Raw genomic sequence first — 12,150 nt, forward strand, 5'->3', positions numbered from 1 at the left:
TTTTGCTTGGGCTGCAGACCTGCACCTGACACAGGGCAGCCACTGTAAATTCTAAACAACTATCTCATTACTAGCGCTTCTGTAGATTTTGTCATCAGTCAGAGCCCAGCAGAGGAAGAGATTTTTTTTATTATTTTAATGATAATTTCATTTGAATTACCATAGAAAACAAACAGTGTGACAAACAATTAAATATAATTAGGACCAGGGAGGGAAAAAAGAAAGCAATTCACATATATGATGTACAGAAGGTAAAAAAAAAAAATAACTGCATCAATATCATTGAACTAAAAGTCAACATTAGATAAAATCAATAAAAGTTATTCCCTAGTTGGTCACACCTGGACCATGCATTTAGAATGAGCAAGCCAAGATGACCAGTATGCATTAAATTTAAGCGCCTGGTCCATGTTGTAAGCAAACATTTTTTCAAATTGTACTTGTACAATAAATTTCTGTACTATCTCTGAAACTGTCAGTAAATCTGTACTTCTCCAATATCCTGCAATAGCCTGTCTAGTGGCACATAAACAATGGGTAACAATAGGCTTGTATTCTACTGGGTATTGATTAATACCTAAATTAGGCAGAACCAAAGAAAGATTGGGTTTAACAAATATACCAGTCAGCTGAGCCAAAAGTTGAAAAATTTTGGACCAGACACTTAACACCTCTTCAATAACAAAAAATGTAACCTAAAGAGTCAATATGACTGCACAATGTCCAGCATTGCTGCAAAACTCCAGAATTATACTTTGCCACAATGTAGGGTGTCCTATACCATCTTAACAGCATTTTAAGATATGATTCACAATGAGTGGCACACTTTGTATATTTATTTGGATTAATATAACTAATTAATATTTATAACCTCGTACCCGATCTGTGTGGAGGACCCCTCTGCCATCACCTAGTACCCCATCCATGTGCAAGACCCCTCTGTCATCACTATATATATCATACGCCAGCATTAATATAACTAATTTATATGCATATAATATAATTATTATAATATAATTAATATACTTGCAAGGAAGAGATAAAAACGGACTTTATGTGCTGGCTTTGATTCTAAGTTACAGCAGTGAACAGCCGCTGTGTATCAGGTACGAGTCTGCCCTGACATAGATCATTTGAGGCCCAGAAATCCTGCAACAGAACTGACTGAAGGGGCTACTAGGCATGGCATCTGAGATTGGTGATAGTGGGGGTGTATCTATGTAGGCATATGTGTATACGGTGGTATATGTGTATATGTGGGTGTAGATATATGTAGCCGTGTGATTTTCTGTGTAAGCAAATATACGTGTGTAGGTATATGTATATTGATCTGAATATGTACATGATCATACGTATGTATGTGGGTTACATATGATATTTTTATCCTTCACCCCTGCACCAGGTACATTACATACTTCTGAGCCCTGCATTCTGTAAGTTGCACACTTCTCACCCCATCACTTTATACATTACATACTCCTCATCCCCACACCCTGTACAATACTTAATTCTGACCCCTGCAATCTGTGCATTAAACACTCCTCACCCCAGCACTCTATACATGACATACTCCTCAGCCCCACACCCTGTACATTACATACTTCTGACCCCTGCATTCTGTTCATAACACACCCCTCACCCCAACACTCTATACATTACATACTCCTCATCCCCACACCCTGTACAGTGCATACTTCTGACCCCTGCATTCTGTATGTTACACACTCCTCACCCCAGAACTCTGTACATTACGCACTACTTATCCCCACACTCTGTACATTACATATTTCTGACCTCTGCATTCTGTACATTAAACACTCACCATCCCAGCACTCTATACATTACATAATCCTCATCCCCATACCCTGTACATTACATACTTTTGACCCCTGCATTCTGTACATTAAACATTCCTCACCCTAGCACTCTGTACATTACATACTCCTCGGCCCCACACCCTGTACATTACATACTTCTGACCCCTGCGCTCCATATATTACACACTCCTAATCCCCACACCCTATACATTACACACCTATGAGATGGGTCGCTGACAGAAAATCCAGGTCACGGTATAAAGAAGGTGTGTGGGCCCCTATTCAAAAAATCTACACACAAGTATGTGTGTATATTAATATTTATTTCTAACAATTGTAGATTACATTGATACATTTGGATAAGTATATATAGGTATAAATGTAATATTAAAGTAAAATATTTATAATAGTAAAATATGTTTATAATAGCATTTATTGTCTGCCAAACAAAGGTGCTTTCCTGGCGAAACTCTGAATTACAGAATCAAAATTAATCCATTTTGCTAGATCAGGATACTGGATACCCAGTCCACATTCCCGAATTCACATTGTTTGAGACCACGGCAACTATGTGATGTATTTGTTTGATGGCTGATTACCGTATTTTTCGGACCATAAGACGCACTGGACCATAAGACGCACCAGTTTTTTGGAGAAGGGAAATGAAGAAAACAAAGATTCTGAAACAAATAGTGTCCTAAAATATTTTATGTGCATTAAAAACCAACATCACAGTCATAAACACATGTAATAAACCCTGTTTGTATTGTGGGCTTGTAATTCTTAGGATTAACTCCCGGGTATGATAATTATATTTATTTATTATATTAAAATCATAAATTATAATATAATACATAAATATAAATAATAATTTAAAACAATAATGAAATAATAGACAACAATGTAATCTAAAAATAAAATTAAAAATGTACGGTACTTTTATTTTTATGTTGTGTGGCGTTTTTGTACTGTAAAAACCATTTAGAAGCAGATTACATTGTAATATGCCTTTAAATTTTCCTCACATCACTGGAAGAGGACTCATCCTCCGAGTGCTGTGAGGGGGGGGGGTTTCCCTGCGTGCCTCACACAGACAGACACAGGCACAGCTGGAGGCTGCAGCTGCTCGTATACATGGAGAGATGCATAGCATAATGTAGGATTTCTGCATACATCTCACTACAGATACCAGCAAGCAGAGCTGCGGACACTGGGTGAGTATTTCCTTTCAGTTGTAATCCGATTGTCATACAATGTATGACAATCGGATTGCAATATAACATTTGTTTACATTGTGTTTGTGTGCTGTGAGTGATCTTCAGCACGCTATTCAGGGAACACAGCATGACTTTGTCAGCCAATCATGCTGAGAGTGGGAGGACGCTGGGAGCAAGATACAGGAGACAGTCACTCTGGCCGCGCTGAACAGGAGACAGAAAAGGCAGAGGGGGGGCGATACAGGGGGGACGAGACAGCAGCTGGGAAGGATACATTTTGATACATTTGGACCATAAGACGCAGGGACTTTTTCCCCCCACTTCTGGGGGAAAAAAAGTGCGTCTTATGGTCCGAAAAATACGGTACTTTTTTCTCACTCCTCCCTGAACCTTCTACTCCTCATCACTTTCCACCGAGCAGGGAATACCCTTGTAGACCAAGACCAAGATCACTTCTCTCCCAGGGTGGCCTTCATGAATGTCTGTTACGTCGTAAACTGTTGACCCTGTCAAGTACCCTGTGACCCAAGTGGCTTTTGAATTTTAAAACTAAACAAACTTACAAAATTAAAAAAAAAATGCAATACGAATTAATGAATTAAATAAATAAATGTTCAAATTAAGCTTTATATGTCCACCTTGAGCTTTATAGGACCCGGAGTGATGTATCGGCTGCACCCCCCTCTCCTCGGGCCTGTCTATGAGCAATGCTTTGCCTAGGTTATATTCTCTCCACTTCTCAGCACTCTAAACATTACAATTTTTTTCATTCCTGCGCTCTATACATTACATACATCTGAAGTGACATACTTATTACACCTGCACAAATTTGGATATTTCACATAATATCAATTTTTAAAAGAGCCTGAGGAGAAGTCTGTTTAACCCTTTAAGAAAACAACCCTATACTATAGCAACGTATACATAGTATCCTAAATTAAACTATACAAATTGCAATGGTTTGCATCAAAGTATAGGGCACTCTCGGATTTATTCATGAAACAGAGAAAATCAGACGGCAAGAAATGAAAAGTGGCTCATAGCGACAGGTCATAATAAATTTAGCTGAAACCAGACTAGTACAAATACATTCTTATAGTTTTCTATGGTTCTCACTATTTGCACATTATCTCTTGTGAGATTTTATTGAAATTGTCAGCAGACTGGTAATGCCAAGTCACGAAGTTTAGCACTTTGGATACCCTTTTTTACTCCTTTGGACTCCTACTTTAATAACCAGGACTTAACTGACAACATCATTAAAGGTTGGCAAAGAACAAGAAAAATAATAAAAACGAAAACTGGTTGTAATGCAGAAATGCCAAATCTGGAGCTTCTGCAAAGCATACAAAGTATGTCCTTGAAACAATAGATAGAAATATGACCGTTTCATCCGCTGACTTTGATGAGTTTTTTAATGTTCCAGACTCTGAGGCATCCATCATTAACCTGGCGTTACTATCTTGTGGTCGTTGAACTGAATCAAGAGTAACTTTAGACAGTAAAAGCAAGTGAGCTGTTAATGATATCCAAAAATACTCCAACTGTGCCAAAATAAGAATGTCCATCAATTTATCTTGCCTGAATTTTAATATTTAGTTGCACCCAAAAACTGTCAGCATTTTGGATCACCTTTTAGATAGAACTGTTACCTATAGTCATAAAAATTGGTGCTCCGTTCACGAAGAAGGTAGTGTCTGACCCAGATGATGAAGAAGTCTGTATTTTAAAGCTTCAGATTCAGCAAACAGATTACTACATACACTGGATATTGACTATGGTGGGGCCAATTAGCTTGATGAAGTTATTTGTAAGCTTTTCATGAATATATTGAACTGCTTTTATTGCATGAAAACAACAGAGACCAAAAACATTAAATTGTGTCTTTGAATTTAAAAACATCGAAAACCGGTGCATCAAAAATAATCAACAAAAATAAATACATACTAACAAATGTATTATTTTATTTTACAAAAGGAAACATTTCAGTCTTTTTTGTGCCTCTCATGGAAAATATGCATTATTTTTTATTATTGTGAACAAATTCCAGGCTACTTCATTGTCCTGCATGCCTTATGTTCCTTTGTGACTTTCATGTAATTACACAAAAAAGTATGATAGGTCACAGTCAAAAAATTCTGAGTTTAGTAGTAGACACTTATCAGTGTGTTTATGTGCTGTCATGTCAAAAAATGAACAATTTATGTGTGCTGCTGAATCCAGATTTTTTTATTGAAAGAACAAATTATAGCGGAAAAAAAGCTTTTCGAATATTTCTGATAAATTAAAAAAAAATATCCTATTCACAAATGTAAACACTTAGATGAACTAAGAATACAGATTAACGTGAATAAATTAGAGGGGGGGGGGGGTGAAATGAAGTTCATGACCAAATTTGCTTTCTTAAACATGTCTCTCAATGTGGAATATATAATATGTCTGGTTTAGAAATGTGTTGAAACTTTTTAAACAATTTTATTTTTCATTAAAAAGAGTTGAATATGAACAGATGCTGTAAAAAAACAACTTTGATCTTGTTTTTAATGCATTTCACATTTCTATACAATTGGCATGTCTCCGCATAGAAACAGGTGCACATCACTCTAGTAACATTCCTTACAAAGCTAGCTAGAAGGCTGTTGAACCTTCAGTAGTCAATGTAACTATTGTGTTCTATATACAGCTGTCACAAAAGTCTTTTAAAGCCTTGTGTCTGCAAACACATACAATAACACAGATTGTACTTTCTCCTCTCCACCTTCTATACATGTGCGCTGATAGATTCTGGTAATGTAAAAGAGTGGAAGTGAAATGCCTGTCAACAGCTATAAAAATTGCAACAATGCCATTATATACTGTTGTTAAGGTTAAAAGGGACTTATCACAGTGTTCAAATACTGACATGTGCCTAACAGGTTCTAATGGCTAAAATGAGATAGCAGGAGATATATGAGATACATACAAGTGAAGTTCAGAGTATAAATTACAATGTGACTTCATATCAGATAATAAGTCAGAGAATCAATTTCATTGCCTAGTCTCCTGCTGGTGTTATGCCAGTCTGTTTTTCAGTTCAGATCATTTCATTTAACAAAATGCAGGGTCATCACTCTCTTTTACAAAGAGATTGTTTGAATATTTATCTTACACAACAAGAAGCTACTCTAAACTGATCTCCCAGTTACCAGAAACTCATTCCAGTATAATTATATGGAGTGGATGAAATACATCCACAAAAAACAAAAATACCAAAACCTAAGAAAAATTAAACATGTTACAGCTCAACAGTCTCTTGATATGGTTAATTCATTCTTTTTTGAAGATTTGTTATACTTCCCATGCTAATGTAAAAATGCTCACTTACTCTACTGGAACAAAGTAGGGGCAGCGATATCAAACTTTAACAACATATTAGGACTGCAGAATTTCTGTTCTTGTCATCATTCCATATTTGAGAGTTATTATATAGTCCACAAAAGAGAATTAGCCAGAGCTGAAAACACTACTTAAATCCCAGTACAGAAAGAGTCACCATGCACAAGAATAAATACACTGGATTTCTAGGACTGTGATGGTTGTAAGGCCCATCTCTGCCACCATATTCTATTCTTTTTTACCTATGTGCAAGATGAACACTACTTACTGATGAAAACTCTCTTACACCATCTTTCTTTGGACACTTATATTATCAGACATGACTTTAAAAGATGATAACAAAAATGATTCTTCCTAATCTAATATTTACCAAGCTTGATTTTAAAACCAGAAGTGCCTAAAACCAATACCACCCCTAATCACTCATTCCAAAGTCAAATGAGTAAGTGAGCCCTGTACAAAGAGGTCAAACTATATCTGCCCCACCAAAATCACCTTGCAAGCAAAGTTCAATTTTCTCAAAAGTGATTATTGTTGTCAAAGTTGTCACCTTTTCAGCCACTAGAACAAACTCAATATGGACAAAAAGATCCCTCAATGCAGTGGTCGCCAACCTTTTCGAATCCACAGACCACTAAATTTATCATCTCTGGACCCTGTATGCACAAGGAGCTGTGTGTTACTAAAAGGGAAAGAAACTTCCCCCATAGTGACATCATGATGGCAGAAAACGCCCACTCTCCCATCGCAGGTCTGAGCCAAAGAGACACAACCCATCCACGTTCTGTACAGCCTGCGTTCTGTACAGGGGACATAGTCTGCGGCTCTGGCCGGTGCCCCCTGCCCCAAGCAGGGTCGTTCTGCTGCTATGGACCACCGAAATTTTCTTGCCGGCCACTGGTTGGTGACTGCTGCTCCAATTTGTTGCAAGGCAGCCTTGAGACTTGATGAACACTCTATTTTTTTCTGATTTAAAGTATGCACTCTATAATTGGTTAACTCTGTGGAAAGTTGCCATGCCTCTAATATTTATTCTTTATCCTGTGCTCTTTCCGGTATATTCTTATATAACTTCTATGCTAACATCAAAAAAATATAAAAGATACTTTTTCTCCCAATATTTACTTTCATCTAAGGTTCCAGATGGGCACCAAGAGACCATCATAACAACCATACAAATGTCTGTCCTTAAAGTTTGAAATCAGTTTCGTTTATCCAAACTGCATCCACCTGTAGAAAAACCTATGCCCCCAGCCTCTGAATTGTCTGTTGCTTGTGATAACTCTGACTCCTTCTCAAAACTAAATATAGCCATAGCCTGTAGAGCCCATAGATCTAAAACAGGGATCAAACCTGGCTTTTTTTGCTCAGGATTTCTACAAAAATCCCTAAACACATGACAAAGACTCTACAGGAGGCACTGAGTACAAGTGGGAAGACTAGAGAGTGGATGCACAGGGTAATAATTCTGCCATTTAGATGAGAACCTTCGAATGGGTTGGTCAACATGGGGAAAATGGGCATGTAGTGAGGAGATAAACCGAGTATTTTTTTTATTTGTTTCACCCACAATAGATAAAGCTCAAACAATCTAAATATTATGCATATATTGAGTAGTGTCTCTATAAATGTGTATACGTAATGCAAAGCAAATTATGAAAAATTTGCTTTTGCTGGGGATTTTCACAAATTAGGACTTTAATTAGGGACTTTATATGTTTTGACCAGATACAGTACAGTTCAGTCTTTGAAGTCCTTTTAAGTCACTACTACAAACAAGTACTAGTAAAAGTTTAAAAATGTGAAGAAAAGTACTAGAACACTGGGACGCTAGTAAAAGTTTTTTTTTTTTATCAAATACACACAAAAGAAAACACTGCTACATGGATCACTAACACCCAACTTGCACAGCAGCAATATGAACATTTATATATATACATGGTGGTCATATAACATATATATGCAAATATGAACCTATGTGAAATATATTTATATATATTTATAGTTATTTATGAGTATATTTACCTTGCTACTAATTGCACCACCGGAGCAATGGTGGTATCACAATCCTCTTACAGAAATCCTGAACAATCAAGATAGGAGATTTCACAATAAGACACTCCCGAACTGTGCTGGAGCATCAACACATGGAACTTGGTGCATTCAGCTTCCCCCAGGGTTTTAGTGAAAGAAAAGTACCTTCCACTTAGTAGAATAAATTAAGGAACATCACAGATGTATGGTAAATAATTACAGAATGTGCTGTTTTACAACAATTACACATACTTCATCTGTATTTCTCATTAAATGTACTTCATTATTCACACAACAAAAACATGTTGGGCTATCTTCAGAAAACACATTAAAGTCATCTTGTTTGCCAAAAATTCATAATTCATCACAATGCAATTCCATCAACTGTATTAATGGCACTTACAGAAACAGCTCAACAATCATGCGGTTTGCTGTCACACCTATACCACAAATAAAGTCTGCTGGCAGGAACCTTCTAGTCTTATTTTACAACTCAGCACAACTGTGTTGATTTACTAAAAGACTAACCTCATTGAGTATTCAAAGTTCACAGTATTTACCAATATTCACTTTGCTAAGTGAACAGCTTTTACTTTTTGAGTAGATCAACCCTCAATGTAATGTCTACTTATGTTAGATAGGTAACACTCATTAGGTATGATATTAGTTTAATATGGAACTGTGGTTTTCTTATAAATATAGATTACCTACCTGGAATCTACTTATTTTTTATCCTCATTTATAGTTTTTCCATTTGTTTTTCCTTTTCTCTTGTAAAGAAAAACAAATAATTATTTTAAAATATTTATTGAATATTAAAATGTCTAACAAATTGGAAAATTTAAAATAGGTGATTTGTATTACTTACTTTCCATTCAATGTGCATTTCCATTCAAAGTTAGAAATTAAAAATTGTTGAATGGTGAAAACAGTATGTTTGAGAATCTGGTTTAATCTAGCAACAATTTAAAAGTCTCCGTCTGCCACCAATCACAAAGCCTTTATTTATGTATTACCCGTTAAAATTCTGGCGGTGACAGAATATTGAACCCTAGACCTTATTGGGTTTGTCATAAATACTGTCTTACACTGTATAGAAATGTCCTCCATACAGGTATAGGTGTTTTTAAATTATGGAACAAACGTCCAAATAAAGAACACTATTTGCATATCAATTAAAGGTTTATTTTCCTACATTATTGTGTACTTTATTGTAATGTTGTTTTCTGGTATTTTTTGTTTATTTTATTGACTTGATGTAGACTTTTTTTTTAAAAGGAAACACATTATATGGTGCGTTCTGAACATTATTAGGGAAAGAAAACCCCTTACACAATACAAGAGTGCTATGTAGTTTTTGGTAAACAAAAATATCCTCCCTCTTTCATACCCACTCTACTTAGCTAACAGTAACTGCACTTTTCAGACCGATATGGAAACATGCAATTTGTATGCTCTAAAAATATATTGGCCTTCTTTTCTATACCTACCTATAAATATTAGAAAAAAAATCTTGATTTATACTCGAGTCACAGCACTAGATAACTCTGTGTCTTCAAATGTAGACCAAACTATAGACACCTGAGACATTGGCCCTGATTCAATAAAGCTCTCCAAGGCTAGAGAGGATATACTTTTATCAGTGAAGCTGAGTGATCCAGCAAACCTGGAATGGAACTGGTCCAGGATTAAAAACATTTGTTAACAAACAGCAAAGGGCTGTTCCAGGTCCTTTCCTTTCCAGGTTTGCTGGATCACCCAAATTCACTGAGTGTATCTTCTCCAGCCTTGGAGAGCTCTAATAAATCATGGCTATTATTAGAGTTTTTAGACAATTTACATGAGAACACAGCACCATCTACTAGTGACCAACAATAATTTACAAAAAAAAAAGATTTATGAAAAAATGACCCGTACTACCAACCAATACTTAAACCAGTAAAATGGAAAAAAAGTTGAAGAGACTGCATCCATTTGATTTGATTTTTCCCTTATTAAATACATGTTTTAAAAATACCAAATCATAGATGTATTTATGCATACTACATTTATTAGCATTTCTGTTAAACACTTTTTTGAATTATACCAGTAACAGCCCAGGTTTATATTGGATTCATTGTAGTTTTCCTGTAAATATAGTACTTCATTTTCTGCTCCCCCCAGAAAAAGGAACTCAATAACGAGAGATTTGCTAGAATAAAGCTAAACCATAAGTTGAAACGCTTATCGCACCGGCGATTCTGTGCTGTGCACCACTGGTATATCACACACAGCTTATTGTGTCCAGCAATGTTACTTGCAGGAGCAAGCAGAAGAAAGAAATAGCAACAGCCGCTGCTTCCCTTTAGCTGTGCAGGCTGATGTATTTTATCAGCATCCCCAGCACATGCTCTGAGTCTGTTCACAGCTGAAGGGGATTTTAAAGGCTGATCAGTTCCTGATTCTATTCTGCGCTGCTATTGGCTGCTGGAACTTTATAGTCTCTCTGCTCCCAGTCACCAGTGCCTGTTGTAGCGTTAAGCTAAGCTGACTTGCTGCTGGTGTGTTTTCATGTGATTTACTGTGGCTGACCTTGCCTGTTCCAGACCCTGGGAATTTTTGCTGCCTGGACTGACCTTTTGCCTGTGACCCCGACTCTGCTTGTGTCTTGCCCTTGTGTACCTTGTCTGGTGGACGAATTACCTGTGTCTGACCTCTTGCTCTGTATTCTGTACATGTCTTGGAATCTTGGTGCTGCTTATATGTGGGCTCCCAGTCCTCTGCTAGCCCTTCCCCAGACACCATCCCTTGCTCACTAAGTCCTGGCGGTAACCATGTGCTGGGAAACACAACCAGTTTCCCGAGGCTGAGCAGAGGCTTGCTATAGGTGAAGAGTGCAACGTTAGATTGGGGGACTGGTATCTGACGAGTACTGTTGCTGGACCAGGGCCTTACAGTCCTTTTCTCAAGTCAGGTACATTGCAGATCTATCATTGTGAATGAGCTGTCTAACTCCTTGTACCATGTACCATATACAAACAGAACTGAAAACTACCAAGAAAAATCCTTTATAAGCTCTGGTTGGTGGTTGCCTCCAATCTCAGAAACCGATAACAGTAGCTGCTACTCTAAGAATCAAAGATTAGGAGACTTTTTCATTTTAATTGAGGCTTCTGGAATGAATGAATAACCTTGTAATAGGTAAGGTGCCTATATACATCTAGATTCAACTTTTTTAGATGTTTACTTTCAAGGCCAACAGATCTGCATGGTTATCAGAAAGATAGAGGGTTCAGCCTTTACAAAACAATTTCACTGTTTTTATCTTTCAAGAAAGAAGCTACAACTCACATCCTAAAAATTAATTTTCCAATTGTCAGGGTTAAATATTCCGAACTTTTCTGTTCTCCAAAGAATAAATATAATTTCAATATATTACACAAATAATTATAGCAAATGTAATCACATTTATTCCTGAACCTGGATTTTTGTTATTAATACATTTACTTAATTCCTAAAACCATGGTATATGTTTAGTATAATTAAAGTTGGAAGAATACACACTTCATTTCAAACTAACTGAGCTGAAACTTTAGTAAAAACATTTTCTGTTGTGAATTGAATGTGGAAAAGTAAGAATCTGTCAGGTTTTTTTGTGTTCCCACACCGGTGATTTTCTAACCCCACTGTTTTAATATCTTTTAATAACCCCTCTATTTTATATCTTT

This window comes from Pyxicephalus adspersus, chromosome 5 (assembly GCF_032062135.1).
Source record: "Pyxicephalus adspersus chromosome 5, UCB_Pads_2.0, whole genome shotgun sequence".
NCBI classification, from domain to species: Eukaryota; Metazoa; Chordata; class Amphibia; order Anura; family Pyxicephalidae; genus Pyxicephalus; species Pyxicephalus adspersus.